Raw genomic sequence first — 26,633 nt, forward strand, 5'->3', positions numbered from 1 at the left:
AGCTACAAGCAGTTCTGTTGGCTTCATCCCCAGCCCCTTATGAATTGCAGTTACTGTTTACTATATACTTGAGTTTTTAGTAAAATAGTTGATTTGCAGGTCTTAAGATGGCTTCCATTATAGGGAGTACTTTTCATAAGTATTGTTTTTTTGAAACCTCAGTAAAAGAGTTCATGTAACTGGGAAGATAAAAGTAAAGCCTGTTGACCTTAAAGGGACTTTACAGTCTAACGTTTTCTAGCATCTCTATTCATGTCATGATGGAAGTCATAACTTATTGTTTAAAACTGTAATTTGTCTCTGTGTGAAAATGCAATTTTTCATACTGCCTTTCCTGGGACTATAACATCGTAATGATTTTGTTAACAATATATTTGATTGCTGCCTCACTGAATGAGATTTTGCTTTAGAAAATTTAAATGTAAGCACTTAAAGATAAAGCTTAAATGAAAATTAAAGCCTAGCTTAAAATGAATTTGGATAAGGTCTGATTTTTACTTTGGTTTCTCTGTTGGTATGCCATTGAATGCCAGAAAGAAAAAAATGTAGATATAAAAACAACATCAAAGTGTTTTGCTTTTTAAAAGTCGACACAAATTAATACATAGCAGTAGTTTCAGACATTTTAGCTTACGGTAGGAATATCTCAAGTTACTTTGACCTACACATTTTCATAGTGAACTGAAAAGAATTGTGAAAAGAAAAATATCTGTATACAATTTATATAGTTGTGGAGGTTTTAAAAGTAGTTTAAAATTTGTAGTAGCATTTTATATTTTGGCAAGGTAGAATTTTGAGTTAGAATAAATTCAAAGACCTGTAGAAGCTATAGTTAAAATTCACAGATTGAAATGACCGTGATTACTTCTGTGCTATACTCTATCCTGTTGGGTTATTTTAAGCTTTTTACTTTTAGCATTGTGGCATCGCACTGGTCAGTAAAAGATTCTATTTTGGTTTGTTTAGTAACAAAACTTTATGCTGTTGTTTCTATACACAGAATAGTTTGTAAGTGATAATAATGTTCCTTTTGACCATTTTTGTAAGAAAAAATCCAGGAGTTACTATGTTAAAAATGTAATATTTTACGAAAGTTGTAATTGAAGTATGGAGTTTGCTTTTTTTTTTTTTCTTTAAAGATTTTATTTATTTATTTGACAGAGAGAAATCACAAGTAGATGGAGAGGCAGGCAGAGAGAGAGAGGGAAGCAGGCTCTCTGCTGAGCAGAGAGCCCGATGCGGGACTCGATCCCAGGACTCTGAGATCATGACCTGAGCCGAAGGCAGCGGCTTAACCCAGGCGCCCCTGGAATTTGCTTTTTATAATTAAATGCCCTCATGAGCAATTTGGAATGAACTATTTCTCTCCTTGTTAGAACTCTCTTCTATGCTGACTCTTCTGAAGTGAATGAGAGCACGAGAGGCTTTAAAGTAAATTAACTTATTGGAAGTTTTTGTTTAAGAGAGAAGAAATTGCTGTATTAATTTCTTATCTATTTGCTTTGTATAACTCCCTTTTTCAGATGACTGAATAACCAACTTTAGATGTTAGAACTGCTTTATTTTATCTAACCACTTCAACTAGAAGTGTTTCCAGGTGTATTATATACATTCATAATCTTTAAGATTACATAAATACAGTTTTTTTCCTTGGGACTGCATGTGAATTTTTGTTGTGTTCAACCTTCTGTTTTTATGCTGTATAACATTGGACTAGTACAGGTTTTCATTTAATGTGTCTCATTTTTTCTTCCGTAAGTGTCAGCTGGTGCTTTCTACTATTGACATTCATAAATCCTTTCACCATGTTCCTCCTTTGATGCAAATAAGAAACGAGATAATAACAGTTACTTTTTTTTCAGTGTTTTATCAAGTTAATATTAACCCTTTATCAAAGATATCGTGCCCATCCTAGAGAGGAAATATGTTAGATTTGGAGAGTTAAAAACTCACTGAGGGTTAGGAAGCCAGTAAGTGGCAAGACAGATTGTGACTCAGATGAGTTTTTACATATGTGTAAATATACATACATCTTTGTAAATCCTACCCAGATCAATACATAGAATCTTTCCAGAGCCCCATCTCCTTAGTGTCCCTTCAGAGATAACTACTTTTCCGATCTTGATCCCCATAGTTGGATCTCTGTCCCCTCTTAATTAGTTTTACCTGTTCTTGAACTTTATAACTGACTCCTATAAATGTAGTTTTTGGTATTAGGCTTCTTCTTCTTCTTCTTTTTTTTTTAAGATTTTTTAAAATTTATTTGACAGATAGAGATCACAAGTAGGCAGAGAGGCAAGCAGAAAGAGAGGAAGGGAAGCAGGCACCCTGCTGAGCAGAGAGCCTGATGGGGGGCTTGATCCCACGACCCTGGGATCATGACCGGAGCCGAAGGCAGCGGCTTTAACCCACTGAGCCACCCAGGCGCCACGGTATTAGTCTTCTTTTGCCCAGTATTGCATCTGTGAGATTCATCCATGTTGTAGCGTTTGTGTTGGATTCTTTTTTCATTGCGGCTTAATGTTCTGTTAGGCAAATATATTAAAATTCATGTATTCATCTTATTGATGAACATCTGGATCATTTCCATTTTTTTGGCTATTATAAATTTGCTATACACATTCTTGTCTGTTTTTAGGTGTTTTTGTTTGTTTGTTTGTTTGTTTGTTTTAAAGATTTTGTTTGAGAGTGAGAGAGCATACAAGCAAACCCAAGCGGGAGAAAGGGCAGATGGAGAGGGACGAGTTAGGTTCCCAGTGGAACAGAGAGCCCAGGACCCTGAGATCATGACCTGAGCTGAAGGTAGACATTTAACTGACCAAGCCACCCTGGTGCTCCCGTGGTTTTAGTTTTATCTATGTTTTGTGCACTCACTTCTTTTAGGAAGAAAGTATGGTCACCTTTCGTAGGTACTGCCAGTTTTTTTAAGCGTTTGTACAGGTTTACCCTCCTACCAGCAATGTATAGGGGTTCTAGTTGCTTACCATATGTTGGTATTCTCAGTCTTACTAATTTTTTCCCTTTTTAATTTTACTTACTCTGGCAGGGTATCTAGTTTTATATCAGGGAGGTGCAAACTGAAAGTTATTATTTTTTTAATTTTTTATTTTTTTATTAACATGTAATGTATTATTAGACCCAGGGGTACAAGTCTAAGAATCATCAGGCCTACACACTTAACAGCACTCACCATAGCACATACCTTCCCCAATGCCCATAACCCAACCACCCTCTCCCTACCCCCCTCCCCACCACAACCCTCTGTTTTGTAAGATTGAGTCTCTTATGGTTTGTATCCCTTCTGATCCCATCATGTTTCCTTTATTCCTTTCTTTTCCCCAAACGCCCCACGTTGCCTCTCAACTTCCTCATATCAGGGAGATCATATGATAATTGTCTCTGATTGACTTATGAAAGTTATGTTGTAGAATGAAAAAATATTGAATGTAAATGTACATGCTTGTTCATATATAGATATTAATTGAATACTAATTAATTGAATAGGTTTCTTTCCTAATCCTTGTCTTTATAAGCAAGCTTTGATTGCTTGTTTAATCACTGAAGTTAATAAAATTTTTCCTACAATAAGGACAAGTGCAATATTCTAGAAACTACTTGTTTCATTCAGAATTTTATTTAAGGGAATTTTCAAAGGAATTTAAGATGGTAAAGATCTTTATTCACAAATTTACAAATTGTAGAAGAACTCAGTAATGACCTTTCTCACTGAAAAATCAAGGTCTTTTTTACCTCAAAATACAGCAGTGACATATGATCTCTAGGACTTGATCTAGGATTTTATTCATTGGTTGGTTTTCATGATCTTAATGTAAGTTATTCTACTAAAAATGGCTTGACTTGATCAGTTCTTGTTTTTCCAAGTTTGTGCAAGTTCCACGTGTTTGGCTTTCCTGTATGAGTCTCAGGTACGCTGATTAGTCAGGCGGTCTCATCTGAAACTAATGTATAATAGTGCTGAGTTGTAGAACTTGCCATACCAGTTTCATAGTGTTTGTGTTTTGCTCAAGTAGATGAAAGGTTTATTTAAGTGTGGCCACACTGGTACTGCATTCCTGGTGATCTTGGTAAGTTAATGACAATCTTTGTCATAGAAATCAGGAAATGCGGGTTGAGCCTTCTGGGATGCATGTCGTTGGTTCATTAAAATGCAGGCTCCCAAAGGACTGAGAATTATTGGAAGCACTTGGTAGGTAATGCAGCTTTAAAAACCTATCTGTCTGTCTATCTGTCTATCTTCATTCTGTTTTTTCACCTCTTTGAATACATCAGTGTTTAATCATATTATCTAATGTATGAATGCTTTCTCTAGTGAGACTAAACATGACTTTGGAAATCCACGTAGGTTTCCTTCCACAGTTTAGTAGGTTTGTTTTAGCTGGGATGTTTTGGTCCCTCGTGAACTCATACTGTCAGATTGTACTGCTGCTTTGTTGAACTGGTTGGCTTTTAACTGAATTAACTCTACTAGCCAGTGTGATTGGTCAACTGTTTTTTGGTTATTATTATTATAGAGAGTGGGTTGAAGAATTGTTTAGAATACTTATCTTTGAAATATAATCAGTTAAAGCAGGTTGGTACTTAGAAAGGTTTGAGGTATCCTTTGGACAGTATTTGAATGGATTGTAATGATTATGGATTTTATAAGAATTTTAGGATAAATGTAGGTGTACATCTATGAGGACAGGAGGCATACTGCAGTATTTCAGACACAGTGAACTTATTTTAGGTATATTCCTTACATAATACCATTATTCCAAATGTAAACGAATAGATGGCATGATTGTTGTTGATTTGAAGACTGGTCATATGTGCTTGGGTTGTAAGGAAAAAGATGACATGAAGCAGAATGTGTTAACCTCTCTGGGTGAACTTTAATAATGTATGTAATTTTGTAATCGAGATTGAAAATTTTGAGGTTGGGCAAGGAAAGCTAAAGCAAAGGTATGGGATAGGACTGAGTGAGTTACTGATTGTCCTGTTGAGAGTGCCGTCTCTAGAGAAACCCAGTAAATAAGTTATTTATTAGAACCTCAGTGAGGTAGCTGACGCCTTTTATTTTTTAAAGACCATTTCTACCTTTTGTAAATCAGTGTTGAGTTTATAGACTACCACCAAGAAATTTACTTGAAATTTTAAAATCACTGAAAGTTAAATTTCTTACCACCTCTCCTCTTCTACTGTTTACCCATCTAGAAGATCATGACAGTTGGGAAAACAGCTTAGAGCTACCAGTGTGTCTAGGAGTGAGTTTACACGAGGGCACTTCACTAGCTTTTGGGGCTTAACTCTTCAACGTTGGATATGTTTGGATATGGCCAGTAGTCTTCCTGATTCATCATATATAAGTAACATTAAATTAAAACTAAAAACTTGCTGTCACTTTTCCTTGTGTGAACCTTCCATATTACAGATAATTTTTCAAAAGATGTGTCCTTCAATTACTTTAAGTTCTCTGTATAATTGCAAGGATTACAACACTGTGCTTCTGCGTGCTCTATCTCTTCTTGTGTTTCTCTTTCTCACTCTCTCTGTATTTGAAGAACAGAAGGGTCAGTTTTCTGTGACTTTATATTAGTTTTATTGCTGTCACCATTTTGAACTAGTAACAGTGAAATACCTGTATCCTTTTATGTGTTTGTGAGAAAACATACATAGTAAGGGTAAGAGCATGTGTGCTTTTCTGCATATATGTGTGACTGCTGTGTATCATGGTAGGAACTTAATAAAGGTAAGAAGGTATGTAATTTATGTGCATACACACACACACACACACACACACACAGACTCAGCAGTTTGTGTTGTAAGTGCTATTCAACTTTGAAAATAGTAGTACATTGAAGTATATCATATAGGTACTAAGGGAAAATTGAGACAAATATTATTAAAAACAGTTGGAGTTTCTATGGAAATCAAGACAAGCGAAATTTTTGGCATGTCTTGCCAGTTAGTTATGGAAGAGGTAAAGAGTTGTACATGCTGGTTTGCTAGTGGCTCCATTTGAGTTGTCTCTGTCACTAGTATGGTAGATATGTCTTGGGGAGAAGAGCCTGCTGCTTAGAATGTTGGTGGTAATGGCTTCCATTTATGAGGTGATGAGGTAGAGGTGACTAAGCTTTGGCCAGAAAGACCAGACTGCTAGACCAAGTTAATGGACCACCCACAGCAAAGATTGTGGGGCAAAGCTAAATTTCATTTTAGCATCTGTGAAAATTAGATTAGATTCTTAAATTAAAAAATACAAGTGAAAACTATAGTAAGATGCCATTATCTACCTAACAAATTAGTAAAATGAATGAACGAACAAGTCTGCCCTTTGTTAACTAGGTTGCAGTTAAAGAACATATTCATGAACTACTAGTTTGTGGTGTAAATTGTATTTTCTTGAAAATCACTTTGGCTTCAGAGGTCAGGAGCCTTGCCTTACAATCAGTCAGTCATATCCTTTGACCTAGGAATGCCACTCCTAATACTCTGTTTCAAGGAAGTAGTCGTATATCTAGATGAAGATTTATGTACAAAGATTTCCACCTTGCTATTTCTGTAAACAGTGAAACAGTACTGTTATATAGGGACGAACTGGTTCAAGTAAATGCTGATATATTCTTATGAAAGGAGCAGCAATAATAGTAAGGTAAAATAACATAGTAGTAAATGGTTATATAGACTTAAATCTAATCATGTAATAAAGATATGCATAGAAAAACACTGAAACAAATACACTAAATGGAAATAGAGCTGAACTATATTAACAAAAGGTGTTTTAGGGGTAGAGGGATTGTAGTGAACATATTTTTCTCTCTCCTACTTTTCTCTGTTTTTCAAAATGAACATTTGTTTATTTTATAATCCTAAAAAAGGAAAACTAAAAAGAACAGAGTAAATAATAATGTAATTAAAGGGAGAAAGGTAGAACTGACTTGACCTGAGGAACTGCACCAGATCTGAGGCCAAGTTCCAGGGATGGCAAAATCTCCTTAGAATGACTAGAAAAGGGTATTAATTTTCTTTTAGAGATTGTTGGTTTATGGAGTACATTCTGTAAGAGTAAGGACAATTTTAATACGACTTTTTTATACCCTCTGGCACCTGGTACATGATAAATTTATAGGGAATAAAGGAATGAATTTTGTTCTAGATTTTGGACACAAATTGAAAAGATAAACGTCAGCATATCTTTTTGAAGTTAGATGCCATATATATTGAAAGGATGCAGATGATAGAGAAATTTGAAAATAATCACCAGCTTATTTGGTATATTTTGTCCTAAGAATGTGTATATCAGACATTTGAATGTCAGTCTTGAGAAATGGACTGCTCTATTATTTAAGATAGATCGGGAGAGAGAGAAAAAAAAAGTAGTTGCAGAGCTCATTAGGATGTGTGGGACCAGTCATGGGGGCAGTTGAAGGTCTGGGCCCAAGGAAGTGAGACCCTGAATACTCAGTGATGTTTGTTCATCCCTTCTGAGGATCAGGATTGCGTGGAAATACTTAACTTGCCGTGTAATACTTGAACAGTTGTGTGTGTGTGTGTGTGTGTGTGTGTGTGTGTGTGTGTGTGTTTATGTTATTCTTTAAATTTTGGCCCTTTTTTGGATTTTATTTTTTCCTAGAAAATCTGAAAGTTACACTCATAGGCTCACACCAGATGACAAAAAGATTAAAGATAATTTGGTAGGCAGTATATACCGAGTGAAAGAACGTAACTCTATAATTAGTAATTATAGAAACTTGGTCTTAGTGATAAATTCAGTATCCTCAGGAAATTATTTCCTCCACCCCAGCTTGAATAAATAGCAAAGGTGTTAATGTACTCAATACTCATTTAAGATACTGTATTAAATTTTCAGGTTAGGCTGTTACCACTCTAAAATCAATAACTTTTAAAAGTTTGCTAAATGTTACTCTTTTCCTACCGCAGGAAAAGATTGTTTGCTTTTCACTGTGAAAATTACTTACGTTTCATCCTGCATTGATGTGCTTTCTTATTGTTGCTACATTCAGTGTCCAAATTGTAATTTATATTTATAACTGCTTCTCATCTATTAGTCATCCGTGGTATTCTCTCCTGTTTTTAAAACATTAAAAAAAAAAAAAACTGACTCAAAGGAGCTTTTCTAGTGAACATTAGTTGTCCACCAACCACTCTGCATAACCATCTTCAGCCAATTGTTATACTAAAAATATTATGCTTTCCTGCATTTTTCTTTAATTCCTCATTTATTTCCTATAGATGGTAAACTCTTTGAGGGTAGGGATTAGGTTGATCATTGATGTGTATGCCAAGTTTCCAGTACTAGGTTGTGTACACAGTAGACTCAATAAATATTCACTGACTAGCTGTTGAAAAATTTGATGAGCCTCCCAAAGTGTTTAACATAGTTTGAGTAGTTTATGAATTAGTTAAATCTGACTCAGTAATTGGCCATCCTTGGGTTTTAAGTAGTGATGGAATAGTGGCTTGCCTCTCACTAATGTCAAGAAAGTACCTAGTAGGGATGCCTGGGTGGCTCAGTTGGTTAAGCAGTTGCCTTCGGCTCAGGTCATGATCCCAGCGTGCTGGGATCAAGTCCCACATCAGGCTCCTTGCTTGGCAGAGAGCCTGCTTCTCCCTCTGCCTCTGCCTGCCATTCTGTCTGCCTGTGCTCACTCTCTCCCCCTCTCTCTCTCTGATAAATAAATAAAATCTTAAAAAAAAAAAAAAGAAAGTACCTAGTAGAAGAGTCTTATGACAAAGCCTAATGACAGAGATGCTATGTGGCTTTGTATCACCTAGAAATACAAGGGTAAAAGCATTTTTAAAACAGATTCTTTGAAATCTTCCTGAAAGTCCTGAGCACTTCACTTTTGTAGCTATTTGGCTAGTTGGTTGATCTCTGCAACTGAGTAAAGATCATAGTTATTGCTGTAATTACTAGGCACCAGCTGTGGGCCAGAGCCTTCCATACGTGGTTTTCACGTATGGAAGGCTCTTCTATTTTCTACTTCTCTTCTGTTTTCTTATGCACTCAAAAACTCAACATGGTACATATTATTCGCATTTTACAGTTGAGTAAACTAAGGGGAAGAGAGGTTTTAAGTTAGCTTGTTCAGGATTATACGTAATCGTAAATGGCTGTAGTCAGTATTTGAACATTGGTTTATTGGGGTCCAAAACTTATATAAATTTAATTATGTCTTAAAACCTCTCAGAGATGAGGATACTAAAGGGAAAAGCATGGATATAATAATGGAGCTAGCGACTAACATTTTGAATAATACTAGTAAATTTCCTATTGCTCTGATAGTATTGCCTGTAATCATAAATAGTTGGTGTCTTGCTTCCTGAGGCCTGTGGTTTTCTGTACTTGGAATCAATACTGCTTTCTAAGTGAAAAGGAAGCTCATAATTTTTTCTTTAAAGATTTATTTGTTGGGACACCTGGGTGGCTCAGTTGGTTAAGCAGCTGCCTTCGGCTCAGGTCATGATCCCAGCGTCCTGGGATCGAGTCCCATATCGAGCTCCTTGCTCCGCAGGGAGCCTGCTTGTCCGTCTGACTCTGCCTTCCACTCTGTCTGCCTGTGCTCGCTCTTGCTTGCTCTCTCTGACAAATAAATAAAATCTTAAAAAAAAAAATAAAGATTTATTTGTTTATTTTAGAGAGAGATCACGGGGGCTGGGCAGAGGGAGAGGGAGAGAGAGTCTTAAGCAGACTCAGTGCTAAGTGTGGAGCTGGACACAGGACTTAATCTCACCACCCCAACCAAGATCAGCACCTGAGCCGAAACCAAGAGGCATATGCTTAACAGACTGCGCCACCCGGATGCCCCAGGAAGTTCATAACACTTATGTATGCCATTTGTGTTGTAATAATCACTACTGTTTATCTTAAATATCAAATCTTCATGATAGGAATGAACTCATATTAATAGTCTTGATTAAGATCTAGAGGCACAATGACATTGTTGAAGAAAGCAGATTTCAGTAAGAACCATTCCAAAAATATTGTGGTATGGGTTATCAGTGTATATTTGATGGAAAACATGATGATTTTCTTAGTGCTATATTTAGGTGATGTGATGAAGTAAGTAACTTATTGGCAGTTTATAGATAGGTTTATCTGCTTTGTCATTCTGCCTTCCTGTCAAAACTTTATTTTATAACTTAGAGGAAAGCATTATCTAGGAAGCCAATTTATGAGGTACACTCTAGCTTAAAAAAGAAATGGCATTCCTAGTACAATAGTAAGCTGTTTTACTTCCTTCCTGTTTGGTGAAGAATGTCCTAGTATCACTGCTTCCTCTGTGAGGAAGAAAATGGATGTCGCACAGCCAGCTCTTCAGGTAAACCAACTTAGATCTCTTTTGAGTGAGTAATTTCTTGAATGTTCGGAGAAGAAAACCAGAGTGCTGTTTTAGAGAGTTCTGTAGGGATTGAGATAAAGTGTTTGGGATTTGTGTATGAAGGTGTCTAGCTTCTTGGAGTTGGTTGAGATAGTTTCATAGGCCATGCTCCCCAGGCTTGGTGAAGATGTGGTGTCTTTAAAACAGTGCAGTAAACAACCCTTGAGCCCTTGTAAACAGAGTTCAGGCTCCAAATCTAGAGACTTTCTCTTCAACTTCAAGAGGAAACTAGACTCTTAATGGTTACACAAACATAGTTTACCAGAGCAGGTTTCACATGAAGCAGACCTGTGTATTTCTTCCCCACATGATGCCACTTCCGCCCTCCGTCATGAGTCAGGTGGGTATCTTTTTCTCCGTAGAAAGCATGCACGTACTTTTCAATACTTCAGACAGTTCACAATTAACTAAAAAGGCCCATTTCAAAGCAGTGTTTCTTTATGCTTTTTCCGTGAAAGTTATAATCATCTATTTAGCTGAATTTCTGGCTGCCTTAATATTATAGCCCAGCAGGGCGGTGTTTCATCAGAATCAGATGAAGGCTTAGCTCAGTCCTGGGACCTACTGATTTCTTTTACTATCTTGGTTCCTATCTGGAAAGCTTTCAAGACCGCCAGCTGTGTGGCCTGTTTGAAAGCAGGAGGCTTGTGGCAGGAATGTGGGTTTGCCCTATTAGTGTTGCAAAATCACTTCTTATGTAGAGAGTCTTGCTTTTCTCTTGCCTCCTATAGTCTGGTTTTAGATTATTTTTCTTGTGGTTTTGGTTTGTGAGTGTGTTCTCACGGCTTTCATTTCCTTTATTCCTTTCCCTTCCTTCACAACAGACAATGAGAAGGGAATAACTTTGAGGTATTTTTGTATTTGTTTACATTGCCAAGTTATATAGGCAACTTCCCTTTTATCTTACAGAAAATAAACCTGGGATGGTTAAAAATACTTGAAATCATCAGTTGTAACTTATGTTCTCAACAGTTCTTTCATTATTTGATCTAAATATAACTATTGGTAATACGGTTGTATTTTGAAGGTGTGGACATTAAAGAATTTACCCACAATGGCACCATCCTCACACAACCACTTAGTACTTTAGTGTATTTTCTTTTAGGTCTCTACGAGATCATTCTGTTTGTTTTGTTTAAGTGCTTTTACTGGGGATGAAATTCATACATTGGAATTTTACCTAATTTTCTCAACCCTTTCTTTTCCTTGGAGGTGTTCAGTACCCAAAGGAATAGCCAAAATAAAAGAAGAAGAAATCACAGATGGAAGAACTTTCACATTAACAGCAAGTTGGATGATCAGTCCTTTATAATCAGGGTCAAGTGTCTTCCCTGATTTCTTTCTTTCTTTTTTTTTTTTAAAAAAGATGTATTTATTTATTTATTTGACAGAGAGAGAGAGAGAGAGTTCACAAGTAGGCATAGAGGCAGGCAGAGAGATAGAGAGGAGGAAGCAGGCTCCCTGCTGAGCAGAGAGCCCGATGCGGGACTCGATCCCAGGACCCTGAGATCATGACCTGAGCCGAAGGCAGCAGCTTAACCCACTGAGCCACCCAGGCGCCCCTCTTCCCTGATTTCTACTAGAAGTTATGATCAAGGAGTGATAACAAAGCACAGTGCATTATCTTCTTTTGCACTCCACACTTACCTACCAGTATTTTACTGAACATGTTGGAGTTTAGGCATTCAACTAAAAGGCTCTGGTGTGTAGGAGTGAGTAGTGTCAGTCCGCATGGGTTTATCATTTCTGCACTCATTTTGGTTAAAAGGTAACGGTAACCTGAAGGCTGTGTCCTCTGGAGAGCATTGATTACTGACCCAGAGTTTTGTTTCTGTAATCTGTCTGAAGAGAGCTCATCAATGAGAAATGGTTCAATTCTCAGAGTTAGAAGACATATTATTGAAAATACAGTTGAAAGGCAGCAGTCTTCTTCACACACACAAATAAAATTTTTATATTCTCAAAAAAAAGAAGCTAAACTACTGATGAAAAATTTCAGGGCGCTTGAGTGTTAATCTTTTCCATTAGGCTTATTTTTTAAGTTCTGTTTTACTCTTGGGAAATACATACAGCTTGCTTACATATTCAGAGAGCATTTCAAGGCCCTCACTTCCCAGTGTTATACTTGAAAATGAACTAGGGTGAATAAATGGTCCATTTTAGCAGCCTGCAGAGTGCAGATTTCTTCATTTATTTCCCTTATAGAAGCTAATTATGTCATGGAGTTTGGGTAGTTTCATTTTTTTGATGTGACCTTCCATAAAAAATGCTGTTAGTTGTTATTTCTCTTTTCTTTGGGTGGGGGTGGATCATACGTTATATTTTATTTTTACAGCCTGCTTTTTACATCTGCCAATACACTGTAACCATCTTTCTGGGTCAATAAATGTTTATTCCTCTAGTTATTCTTTTCTTTAAAATTGTGTTTTAATGTTTATTATTTAATGTTAATAATCATAATAGCTGAACACATTTTTACTTCTCTATTTTATAAGTGAGTCTTGGTTTTTAGACTTGTTCATCTTCCCTAATCGGACACTTGGAGTCTAAACTCATTTGCAAAAAGGTGGCTTTTACTCCACAGCTGAAAATAGGATAACTATAGGTTGGTGATGCATACTATACTTCGACAGATTTTGTGAGTCTTCTTGTGGTATTCTGTGCTTTATTTTAAAATATGACTTGTTCATGTATTTGTGGACAAGGAAGTGGCTTTTGAAATTTAGTCAGTATCTGAGAATTACCTTCCACATTCTAAAATGGATTTGAGAGAGAAGTGGGTAGGGGTGTGTGTGGGGGGACACTCGTGTAAACATTTAAGGATTAGGAAGAACAGAAATATCAGAATTTTTTAGGCAACACTGCTTCTATTCCTAAAAAAGATTTTTTTTTGATGTAACTTTAAAAATGAATACATAACTTATTCTGCTGTAGTTTCTTTCATTTTTAAACATATTTAATTTGTGAATTACATAAGCATTAAATTTCATATATATGAGGGGAAGAGTGAGGTTTGAGACTAGAAGCCACAATCTCTTATTTTCTCAAAATAGCTCTCTTCACTCTGCCATGTTACCGCTATTACCAGTGACAAGTCATACCTCTTTGCCTGAAGTGGTGAGTTCTACCACTTTTAAAATACCATTACTAAAAACAGCTCAAGTTCCTAAGCTGCCTTATATTTCCAAAAGCATTTGAAAGTATTTTTGGACCTGCTAAACATCATTAGATGGAAGTAAGAAGAAAGTATATTTAGTTAATTTATATTAGAGAATTCATAGTTGTCTGGAGGAAGGGTTATAAATGTCTCATTCCTTTGGGACTTAAATAAATTCATCAAGTGTTACAAAATCAGGAGTACAAGATACATTCAGATTAGCTAATTAGCCTTTGCCTCCGAGTTTGCTATTTTATAAATAGGGCAAAACCCCCACACCTACAATAGTTACTTCCATGTTAACTGTTAGGTTAACTGGGGCCCAGTGATTAAGTAATTTGACTCACCCTTTACTTGCAAATGTTTGCTCTCGATTTTAGACATGAATCCTTATAATATTTTAAGATTGGTTCAAATATTATTGCTGTAATGAATATTTTCCCCTAATTACATGTCTTTGCTAATACCTTTTCGAAGTGTATGCTTCTATCTGAATTGTGGTCTCTGCTAAAGTCCTTCAGTGTCAGTTCTGGGTAATTGTTGAGTATGACTGCTGAAGGTAGTGTTTTCAGGTGATGTCATTTGTATCACCAAGAGCACACTTTATGATTTTGAGAAGGTTTTTGCAGTAGTTTCTCTACTCTAAGTTGCTGTTTATTGTGAAGTACAGTATTGGATTAGCAGCTTTCCAGGAAAAATAAAGAGAAACACTGTCACATTAAATGTACACTTTTAAGATACTTCACCTTTTCAGGAAATATATATATGCTGGGGAAGTTAAGAGAAAACTATAGTTTTGTTTTTTGTTTTTTGTTTTTTTTGCTTAGCAAATGATTTTCTTTTTTAAAAAATGTACAGAAATATTTTCAAAGATGGGTTCATTGGAATAAAAGTGCTTTAGAGTGTGAGTTGGTATTTTTTTTTAAAGATTTTATTTATTTGACAGAGAGAGAGAGAGAGATCACAAGTAGGCAGAGAGGCAGGCAGAGAGAGAGGAGGGGTAAGCAGGCTCCCTGCCGAGCAGACAGCCCGATTCAGGGCTCCATCCCAGGACCCTGAGATCATGACCTGAGCCAAAGGCCAAGGCTTAACCCACTGAGCCACCCAGGCACCCTGAGTTGGTATTTTTTAAAATGTTTGAAATGTGTATTGATCAACACATTTGCAAAATAGTACATGAAACCGAAAAGCTTATGTACACTATTAATTTACATATATTTTCAAATTTATTTTACCACTAGCCCTTTTGGTCAAGGGATGTAGATCAATTTAGAGAACCTTGATATATGGCAGAATTTTTATGACACATTTAAGCCTATGGCATTTAAAAAAAAATAATTTTGAGGCATAAAGGCCCCAAATTGTGTTATCTTAGGGGATTTAAGATCTAGGATATTAAGATTTAAAGAAACAATGTAGCCACTCAAAAATAGCACCATATTTTTTCTTTCTTACTGGTATATAATTTATTTTGTAGTTTAAAAGTTGCTTGCTCTGGAAGTTTAAGCAAAGCCAGGAGTCAGAAGATCAGATTTCTAGGCTTTTCTGGAGGGGTTGCTGAGTGACTTTAATCAAATCACATAATCCCAGCGAACCTCCTTTTTGACATTTGCCTAGTACATATAATTATTACATACTCAAAGTCCACCTCATAGAATTGTTGTAAAGATAAAATAAGAAAAAAATAATCTCTAAGTGTTTGAAACTTGTTAAGTTTAATGTAAAATTAGGGAAATGGTTATGCCTTAATATTAAGCAAATAAAAGATGCAGGTGTCTTCAAACCCTATTTATTTTGACTAATGGCCCTTTATTTGAGGACAACAATATTATTTATTTATTTTTTTTAAAGATTTATTTTTTCTTTGACAGAGAGAGAGAAAAAGAGAGAGCAAGCGAGCACAAGCAGGGGAAGTGGCCGGCAGAGGGAGAAGGATAAGCAGGCTCTCTGCAGTGGTGGGGAAGCTGGATGTGGGATTCGATCCCCAGACCCTGTGATCTGAGCCAAAGGCAGTCGCTTAACGGAGCCACCCAGGCGCCCGAAGACAGTAGAATTTTTTAGAGCTAAAGTGGGATTTGGAGAGAATTGTGCCACTCTTGTTTTTTTACTGAGAAACTGAAGCCAAGAGATAGTAAGTGATTGGCCTTGAGTCTTGTAGGGAAGTCTAGGAGGATGGCCAGGTCTCCTGACGCAAGTTCTTATTCCATGCTAGCCTCCCAAGCAGTCTAGAAGAGAGAAACAATGAGCTACCTGTTGAGTCAGATATTCTCGAGTATCTTCCTCCCAGATAATTGTTACTTTTTATAATGAGATGTTAGTATTATCATTTTTAAAGTCCTAATTCTCATTCACTGCTCTGCTTTGACTTTATAGTATATTTTGGCTAAAATATTAAGGAATTGCTTTTTAGCAGTAGATTTTTTTTTTCTTTTGTGTCATGTTTTAAAAAAGGAAATTTTGACAAATTACTGTGTAATGTACTAAAACTGAAATTATGAGAGAAGAGATAAACACGGGCCATTTATAATTTATTATTTGTCACACCTTTACTATTTTGACGTTTAGAGCACATATAATTTATTAACAGACCCTCTCCACCATACCTCTTTCAGTGTTTTGAAGAGAAAATGAGAAGGTATGTTTCTTTGTGACCACTTTTGAAAATATTATCCTTTTTTTCTTTGCCTCAAATATTTACTGAGACAGAAAATAGCTTTGCTTATTTTTATTGGGCACACTTAAAAAATAACTGGGTATTGAATAAATGTGTTATCAGTCAATACATATTTGCCGAGTACCCTCTACAGAGGTGGTTTGTTAGGTGCCGATGATTTTAAGGCTTGCTATGGTCTTTGGGCCAAGAGGCCATGAACATATTTATTTACTGTTGCATTCTTTTACAACATGAGATCAAACATTTTTCTGTATTTAAAAATACCTAGTTTAAAAAAAAAACTTTTAAAATAATTTTCTCTGTGTTCTTTTTGACCTCGTGTGAAATTTGAATAAAGAAATACTGTAAATAGAAAAAGTGTGAATAATTTTAGAACCCTCAGAATAATATGAAAGGTTAAATTGTCTATGCTTTAATAAAAGAAGCAGTTAAAATTATTTTAGTCACTGGAATAGTAAGTTTGTTTGTTTAAACTGTAGCACACCTAGACAGAAATAAATCTTGTTAAAACAACAACATACTGCTGACCTGCTTGCTTTGCCCATTCTGGGTCCCCGAATCTCGACTGCAGTAAGATAGAAAAAGTCTCCTCGGCACATTTGTAATAATAGCTCTAAAAGGTTCTTTAACCTGATACTTTATGAAGGAAAAATAAAAAGGATTAGCTACGCATGCCTTGAATTTATAGTCTGAAATGAGAATCCAAACATTTTATTGTATACTATAGTTACCTAAGGCATGCTTAGATACTGCAAACTGCAAGTGACCTTTTGTGGGATTTTGATTCAATCTTCACTTCCATCTCATAGACGAACCCCAAGTCACTCTTATGAGGTTGGTTTGCATAGTGGTTTGATCTGAATTGTTGATTGTTATTTTTGTGGAAAACATTAAAAAGGTATACAAGAAGATACTGTTATACATAATACTTTCTAGTCTGTAAGTTCCTTGAAGTCAGAACTTTTTTTTTTAAACATCTGCAGAGCCTGTGTATATCCCTATTGATAGGTCCTGGTATTTTAAATATTTGTTGGATAAGTGAATAAATGGATTTATATTATTTTATGTACCGTAATCCTCTTTTGTATCTGATACCATTCTGGTTTCTAGCTAGTCTAACTGAGACATTTCCTTTTTTGCTTTAACGTCTTTATTACTATTTATGAAAAGCTGTTAGTTTTTATTCTAGTTATCTGTTGCTTAAACTATTATGTCTCCTAATTCTGGGGTTAGGAATTTGGACAGGGCCTGGCAGGGATGGCTTGTTTCTGTTCCATGATATGTGGAATCTCAGCTGATAAGACCAGGAACTGTTAGGAGCTGGGACGGCTGGGGGGCTGGCTGAGCATATCTTTTTCTTATGGCCTCTTCACATGACTAGGTTGGGCTTCCTCATAGTATGGAGGTTTCAAGGTAGTCAGACATATGTAGCAGCTCAGACTCTGAGATAAAGGGCTCCAAAGTCCTAGGCTGCAGGTTCAAAGCTCTGAAGTTCCAGAATATCACTTCTGCCAGAGTGTGTTGGTCAGGCCAGTCACTATGGCAACCCCAGTGTCAGGAGGAGGACAGTTACTCTTCACTTCTCAGTGGGAGGAGTGGCAAAGAGTTTATTGCTGTCATGAGTCTTCCAGTTTCTAGTCTTTATGTATTACTTGCCATTGTTACTATTAACCTTATTAGGTTGTGTTTTTATTATAGGATGTTCAGCAAAACGTCTGCTGTTAAGTACTTAGGGACCTGATGGTAGCTTCTTTCTCCCAGTCTCCACACTGTGTTGTGGCTTGACTGCCTGGAGTGCTCTTTGTCTTAGACCTGTGCTAGGGAGGAGCGTTAAAAATTTCTTTGGGTAGAAGCAAGAACTTTTTGGTTGGGAGTTCATGCTCAAAATGAATTTTCCCCATGATGCCAGAAGGGAGTACCTATATTTGTATTTCTGTGTGCGTGTGTGCATGTGAGTGTGTGCACACGTGTGTGTAGAAATACACCATTTCATACTAGATGGCAGTGGTACTTAGAGATCTTGATCTATGTGTTATTAAAAATTTCCCCCTAGGGCGCCTGGGTGACTCAGTGGGTTAAAAGCCTCTGCCTTTGGCTCAGGTCATGATCTCAGGGTCTTAGGATCAAGCCCCTTATCGGGCTCTCTGCTCAGCAGGGAGTCTGCTTCCCTCTCTCTCTCTGCCTGCCCCTCTGCCTACTTGTGATCCCTCTCTCTCTCTCTGTCAAATAAATAAATAAAATCTTAAAAAAAAAAAAATCTCCCCCCAAATCTAGGGAACTGATGACAGGATTGCCAAATTTTGAATTTTGTCAAGTTATTACATGAAAAAAAATGACCATGAGCTACAACCACCATTTCAGAAAAAAAGAAGGAAAATTTAACCCCACAATATAATAAGCTCACAATCTAATAATAAAGGAGAATGCTAAAATTTAATAAAATTTACCTCTATAGAAAAATAAACCTCTGCATTTTTTTCCCTCATTTAGGTTTAAACCTGGAAAAGCTTTGTTCTTGAGCTGTACACAGACATCTTAGGAACCACTCTGGTAGGGCCTTATTTTGATCTGTCAGCAGAATTTAAAAAAAAAAAAAAAAGTTGTACCTGAAGGATTTTTCAAAATCTACATTTCATAGCCATATTTATTATGTAAACCATGGGGGAATTAGCTGACGTAATGGTCCTTCTGAGAAACATCCATTTTAGTCTATGTTACTCGATTCCTTTTCAGTGCAGAAAGGTGTTAGTTTCATTAGGACCTATAAAACAAAATAAGATTTAAATTACCAGCGCCAGGCAGTGTTGTCTGGTCGTAACAGAGTTGCTGTTTGCAATCCGCTGAGCTCAGGTTCCATCCAGTTCAGCATATCCTATTATTCGTGTGAAGATACTTCACATCTCTCCTGTTATTTGTCTTTCCTTAAACTAACAGGAAGCTTTGTTTCTCAAGACTTGGTATGAAAGACATTGAAATAATGCTAGTCTTAGTCTTACTCCACCTGTAAGCATAAATGCGAGTACCGAAATGAAATGACAGAAAGTCATCAGTGATAATAATGGTTATCCATATGATTTAGCATATCTATATAAGTAATTTTAGATTGTCATTGGAACAAAAATATGATACTAGAAAATTTTGTGGACATTTGTTTATGCTCTTGGACTTTGAGGCTCCCAGATGGAGGAAAAATTCAGCCACCACGGGTTGTTTTCCTAGCTCTTCCACGTTAGATTTTAGAATTGCTTTCTTTTTTTTTTTTAATTCAATTCTTTGTGTGGGATAAAGTTCTCTTCTTGTCACAGCTCTTGAAAATTTTTCTTCACACCTGTCTTTTAGCCTGCCATAGTAGTATTTTCTTCCGTTTTCTTTGCTTATATAGGCATAACAGGCCGATAATTGAATAATCTTGTTAGTGATGCATTTTGGGGCAACTCAGTGGGTCGTACTGAGTGAATTTGTTGGGTGACTGATGCTTGTGGCTATTTTTGTAATAGCTGGATGTTAGAAAGCATCTCCTTGACACCAAGTTGTTTTTTCTGTGTGGGGAGGAAGGTGGTGGGTAGGGCCAGAAGTGCAGAGGAGTGGAGCCTGGGAGAAGGAACTGAGATGGAAACAACCGAGGAGAGTGGAGGGCTTGAATTCAGAAGAACAGAGATCCCACTACTAGTTCTTCCTCTTGGTTAACTTCAGCAAATCACTTAAGTTCTCTGACTTAGTTTCCTCACCTGCAAAATGGAATTGATAGATGCCATGTGAATGAAACCTGTTTGTGGGAAATAGTAAAAATAATGCTGCTAACAATTGTATCACAGCAGCTGATACCTGATACTTAACAAAAAGTAGTTCTCCTCCTTACCCTGTATATTTTGTATTGTTAGATTTTTTTAAAAAAAGATTTTACTTATTTATTTGTCAGAGAGTGTACACAAGCAGGCAGAGTGGCAGGCAGAGACTGAGAGAGAAGCAGGCTCCCTGCTGAGCAAGGAACCTGATGTGGGACTTGATCCCAGGACCCTAGGATCATGACCTGAGCTGAAGGCAGCAACTTAACCCACTGAGCCACTCAGGCGTCCCTGTTAGATGTTTTCTTACATGTTCTAGATTCACAACTAAGTTACCTGTCATACATTTTAGTGTATGTAATGCCCTTCTGTGATGTGAAGGTTGACACATAAATTTGATGATGATTTCTATAGTAGTTAAGATATGATGGGAAAACCAGTGTCTTTAAGAGTAGTGTTTGTTTTGGGGTTCATAGAAACTGCTTTAGTAAGATGATGGGGTGAGGTACTGTTGTTGTCAGGTACAAGTGAAGTACTAATCTCCTTGAACTTTAGTTTCCCTCTTTAAAATGAGTAGTTAAAACAAGTTATTTTCAAGTTTCTTCCAGAGCTAAATTTTTATTCAGAATGGTGCTAATGCCACAGGATTCCCATTTTCTCCAATATTCTTCACTGTTTTTGTCAGAACCTAGACATGCAGCAAAATGAAAAACTGCATTTTACATTTTTTAACAGAATAGGAAACTATATAGACCCACACAATAAAGCAAAATTCTGATGAAATATCTTTTTTGGTAATAATTCTTCTGAGTGACAGTTGGATCCATGGGTTGACTCAGTGAGATCATACAGACAGACAATAAACATTTGACTAGGTACTAACTGTACTCCAGGGATAAGCTCTCCATTTTCCAACATAGTAAGTTGCATAGCTTTTTTCTTAGGAATCTGGTACTCATTTTTGGAATACCATATTCTTGCTGGAACTCTGTAAAATATTGCTACATTTAACTATCTTATATAAATTTATAATTTTACTTTTAAAAACTTACCTGTGACATAAGATCACAACCATGAACATGTATTATACATATGTGTAAACTGTTTTCAGCTTTTGAAAAGTACCATTTAGGGCTTGCTAGCTACTTTCCCCTCTGCTTTTATTTATTTTTTTAAAGATTGGTGCTGCCTAGCAGGCGATCAGAGTGGTACAAACTTAATGCCGGGAGCCAGGTGGTCATGGGCTTGACACCAGCTCCATCACATGTCCTATAACTTTAGAGAAACTGTGTTACCTTTTCCTGATTATAAAATAGGTGTGACGGGGGCGCCTGGGTGGCTCAGTGGGTTAAGCCGCTGCCTTCGGCTCAGGTCATGATCTCAGGGTCCTGGGATCGAGTCCCGCATCGGGCTCTCTGCTCAGCGGGGAGCCTGCTTCCTCCTCTCTCTCTCTGCCTGCCTCTCTGCCTGCTTGTGATCTCTCTCTGTCAAATAAATAAATAAAATCTTAAAAAAAAAATAGGTGTGACAGAACATCTTTTTAAGAAGACTCCTATCCTCCTTCTTACTCTGTGTGTGTGTGTATGTATGTAGGGGGAACTAATGAATATTGCTTTTATTGTGTTGAAATGATGATTAGCTTAATATGGTCATATGCTTTTGAAAGGTGTACCCCCTCCCCCCCTGCCCCGCCCCTTTTAGGAGATGGGAACTGACTTTGACAATGATTTGGGGAAAGAGGCCTGTCCTGAGAGAGAAAAACAGAAACTCAGAGCGGGGACAGAAAGTTTGTGCTGGTCCTTGTGAGGCTGGTTTTTGAAATTACTGCTAGTGCTGGGGGTGAAGATGGTGTCCCTGCCCTGTGTAGGCAGATTGTGTAGTTTGTGTTGCTTTGGTACAGTTACTTACCTCTTGTTGCTCCATGGTACTGAGGTACTGAGGTAAGTTTTACACAGGCTTGTGTGCATTGTCCTCAGGGGTATTAGGGAAGGGTTGTAGGCTTATTTTGTATCAGTCAGAGTGGTCATTGCAGCATTAATTAGGGAGGAAAACCTCAGGAGAAGGTAAGTTTATGAGAAGAGTTCACAGTCCTATTTTATTTTCTCTCCCTAAGTGGATTTCTTTCCTCTACTGTTGATATTTGCAGGATATACATTTTATTAGGGAAGGTAGACATTTTCTCTCAAACTGGTTTGTTGCGAAAAATAAACCGATAATATGTGGAAATCCTCTACTATTCTGGTATATACAGTAAGCTACAGGAGCTATTCTCATTTTAAGGAGAATGAAAGGAAACATCCCAGGCAAAGATTATCTGCATTATTTGGAGAAAAACAGTTAAAATTCTACTCGTTGCATGTTGGGGCCTTTTATTTTGGGAAGACTGATTGGTTGTCAGATTGGCATACTGTAGTCTTGGTTGGGAGTCATTTCTGAGCCTTTTATCTTTGTTTAAGAAAGATTAATTTCTGCTCAGTAACTTGTTTTTTCTATTCTTTCCCATAATTCCATTGAAGACTGTATTATTGTGTGAATTTTGGGTCTAAGCTCCCTAATTAGAGCACCAGGACTTCTGTAGGAGCGTTGTTTAAAAATCACTAATCTAGCAGCAGGTTGTTTCCTTAACCAAAGGGGTGGGGACGAAACCTTAGCCTTGCCCTCAAGAAGCCCACAGTCTAGAGGGGAAGATTAATTTTGCAGGATATACATGAGGTATATAATGATAGTAATCATATTACCTCAGCATGAGGTAATAATGATAGTAATCATTTGCACATGCTGTGCCAAAATCCTTGTATCCTATTCATTTGTCAATACTCTCAGTTTCTTCAGTCTGCTTTGTATCTTTGTCATTCCAGTGAAACTGTCTTAGGAAGGTCATCAGCACGTTCAGCTTGCCAGAGCAAGTAGAAACGTGGAATTCTGAGTAGCATGGAGAACTCTCTTCTTGGAACTGTCTCCTCTTGGACTCTGTAGGACCTGTCTTTGCTGGTCTTCTTTCTGCCTCTGTCTTCTCCCTAAGTAATGTTAATCATTTTTTTGGATGTAAATGCGATATTTATGGTAGTGACTCCACAATTTTTTTTTTTTTTTTTTACCCCTGCGCCCCCAGTGACTCCAAATTAGTATCTTTAGTTCTCTTCCAGATGTGAGCCTTGTTCATTCAGCTACATGTATGACATTAATTTTTCCTGTAAGTCTGTCTCTGGACAAGAATACTATTCTTTGAAGAGTTACTGTTTTATGATAGTTGCTTTATTTTCTTTGGTTCGGACCATTGTGAGAGACAAAAATGAAAGGAATGATCATATGAGATTTATGAATTTGATGGGTAGGCTGTTTTTCACTATATCATATACATCAATTATATATGTGCACCTGCCTGTAGCTTAGGAATTTTTTATTATTATTTATTTATTTATTTAAATTTTGCTTAGGGATTTTTAAACTGATGATATATCCTTTCCTATATATTTGTTTTGAACTTTTTTTTACATTTAGTGTAGAAGTTATTCAATTATAAAACTAAGTCTCTACTTGTTTTAACTTACAATTAACTGAACTGAAAGCATTTTATTAAACTGAATTAAAGTAACAAAAGAATATCTTAAGATGGGGCTTCAGTAATTTAGGCACGAGTTCTCAAAAACAGAAGATTTCTCTAAGCAAAACCTCAAGTTTAAGAACCTTAAGTTAGATGTATAATAGGCAGAATGAGTAGTTGGAAAGAATAATTACAAGGTCAATTAATGTTAATACAAAAGTTATGAACTAAATGTCGTTTTAAGGCAGTCTTTAGATGACACTGTTGAGCCTCTTAAAAGACTTTGGAAAATGAGAATTATTTGTTAAAGAGTTTAATTAGTTAAGAGTCATTGTCTGCAGAGTAGGTAGAGACTTTTAAACAAAGAAAACATAAGCTGTCTGAAGTATATATAGAAGTTAATCAGTTACCTTATAAATTATTCTTGAGTAGTCTAGGTGTTATTTTTAGCATCAGCTTAATAATTGGGAAAGAATTATACCTTATATAGTCCACATTCTTTATACATTATTTATATTATTATTAAGACTTTTGCAACACATCAAATTTGGGATCTTAATATTATAATATTTCGTAATTAATAAGAATATTTACATATTTAATATTATATTGCTTAATATTTAATATAATATTTTATTAAAATTTGTGGAAGCCATACTTTAGGTTACCTTTTCATATTATATAAAATGTATGTAATATAGATAAAAATACATTGTCTTGTTTAATAATCTGAAATAGTTCTCATAATTAAGTCTTGAAAGTATGACTTTCCTCTTGATGTATTACAGTTTGAAACATGCCGAATTAAAGATATGTTCTCTGGGGTCCCTGCGTGGCTCAGTTGGTTAAGCATCTGCCTTCAGCTCAGGTGATGATCTTGGGGTTCTGAGATCAAGTCCCCTGACAGGGTTTCCTGCTCAGCAGGCAGTCTGCTTCTCCTTCTGCCTCCCCCTCCCCTTGCTTGTGCTTGCTCTCTCATGCTCTCTCTCTCTCTCTCTCTCTGATGAATAAATAAATAATTTTTTTTTAAAAAGGCATGTCTGTTAAGTTATTTGAGAGTTTTTATGTTTTTAAGCCAAAAGAAAACAAATTATCGTACTACCACTGCATTAGTCCCGTGACCTTGGACAGAGAGCTTCACTTGTCTGTTACATTTCCATATCTACAAAATGGAGGTGAGAGTAGCAATACCTGCCTCTTAGAGATGTCAGGAGGATGAAAGTGAGTAACTTATATAAAGCCCTCTGCCAGAAGCATTTAAGAAATAGCAGTGATTGACGATGATGATGGCGGTGGTGCTGGTACACAGAACAGCAGTCTGTGGCCCATCTCTCATTCTGGTCGCACGACATGCTCTTTTAGCTGGTATCACAGATGTCACTTCATTTTCTTCCTAGCTTGCTTTGCTTCCTCTGGCTCTGTTCCTAACTCTTCATGTAAATAGATAGATCGAGAGAGAGAGAGAGAGAGAGAATGGAGGCTATCTTCTCCTAACCCTCTGCTACCTTTTGAAAAATCATCAATCTGTAGGTTTAATGCTGTCAGCAATCTTTTTCCATGCGATGTGTGCTCAGTCCTGGTTTTTTTGCCTCAAAGTCATGATGTGCTATTCGTGTAGCCAAGTTGATGCTCTCCTTGTCAGATGTTTGCACCATTTGCTACTAAAATTGCCTTTTTCGGGGTGCCTGAGTGGCTCAGTGGGTTAAGCCTCTGCCTTGGGCTCAGGTCATGATCTCAGGGTCCTGGGATCGAGCGCCACATTGGGTTCCCTGCTCAGCAGGGAGCTTGCTTCCCTCTTCCCCTCTGCCTGCCTCTCTGTCTACTTGTGAGCCCTCTCTCTTTGTCAAACAAATAAAATCTTAAAAAAAAAAAACCCATAGAACTGCCTTTGTCCCTTACATCCCTTTAGTGACACAGTAATCATAACTATCACCTAGGAAGAAAGGGCAGGTACATAGTGTTTTTTTTTTTTTTAAAGTTTTTATTTATTTATTTGATAGACAGAGATCACCGGTAGGCAGAGAGGCAGGCAGAGAGAGAGGAGGAAGCAGGCTCCCCGCCAAGCAGAGAGCCCGATGCAGGGCTGGATCCCAGGACCCTGGGATCATGACCTGAGCCGAAGGCAGAGGCTTTAACCCACTGAGCATTGAAAAAATTGAGGTATAAATTGCATAGCATGAAATGCACCCATTTTAAGGGTATTATAGGATGAGTTTTAGTGAACGTATGCAGGTATGTGTGTCTTGTGTTTCCTACACATCTTTCTTTAGAATCACCCACAATCTAGTTTTAGAACCAGTCTGTCAGCCCGAAAGTTCCCTTGTATCCATTTTCAGGCACTCCCCACTTCTGTTCCTTAACTCAGGACGGCACTAACCTGTTTTTCCCTCTGTAGTGTTACTTTTTCTAGAAATTTCAAATTAATGGAATTACATAACATGTTATCTTTGGCTTCTTTGATTTGGCACGTGTTTTTAAGGTTCATGTTGCTGCATTCACGAGTCATTCACTCCTTGTTGTCGAGTGGTATTCCAATGCATGGTGTCCTGCATTCTAGAAAATGCATCCTCCAAAGATAAACAGTTGGGTTGTTTGCACTTTCCAGCTGTTCTAAACATAACTGCTAGGATCATCCTTGCACAACTGCTTGTATGGTCATCTGTCCCCAAGAGAAGTGAAAACACACATTGGTATGAAATTGTTGGGTTATAGGATGAGAAACTTCCAAACCACTTTTCATTTTATCAGGTTTTTTCTTTTATGGTCTTCATTTTTATTTTATGCAATTAAAATATACATCCATTTATGTGGTATAATAGCTAAAAATTTTTTCCTAATCTAAAATGATTTTCTCTAAGATGGTCTTCTACAGGTTTTGTAGTTTAGTTCTTACTTTTAGGTCTATGTTCCTATCCATTTTGAGTTAATTTTTGTACATGGTACAAGGTAAAGGTCAAGGTTCTTTTTCCCTCTCTGTGTGTATAACAGTTTTGGGCATCATTTGTTGAAAAGACTGACTTTTTCTCATTAAATTACTTGGGACCTTGTTGAATATAAATTGATATAAATG

The 26,633-nt window shown here is 36.8% G+C and overlaps 1 protein-coding gene across 20 annotated transcripts in view; it reads left to right on the plus strand.

Moving 5' to 3' along the window:
* NCOA2 (nuclear receptor coactivator 2) overlaps positions 1-26,633 on the plus strand; it is a 304,156-nt gene that overhangs the window by 79,894 nt on the left and 197,629 nt on the right. The window contains exon 1 of one of the 20 annotated variants that reach the window (XM_082721171.1): positions 4,189-4,207. The exons of the other annotated variants lie outside the window; for them this stretch is intronic. The gene's annotated coding sequence lies outside the window, so the exon portion shown is untranslated. Of the gene's footprint in view, positions 1-4,188; positions 4,208-26,633 lie in introns of those variants that run through there. 20 annotated transcript variants of the gene reach the window in all.

This window comes from Mustela nivalis (genome assembly GCF_964662115.1).
Source record: "Mustela nivalis genome assembly, chromosome: 2".
NCBI classification, from domain to species: domain Eukaryota; kingdom Metazoa; phylum Chordata; class Mammalia; order Carnivora; family Mustelidae; genus Mustela; species Mustela nivalis.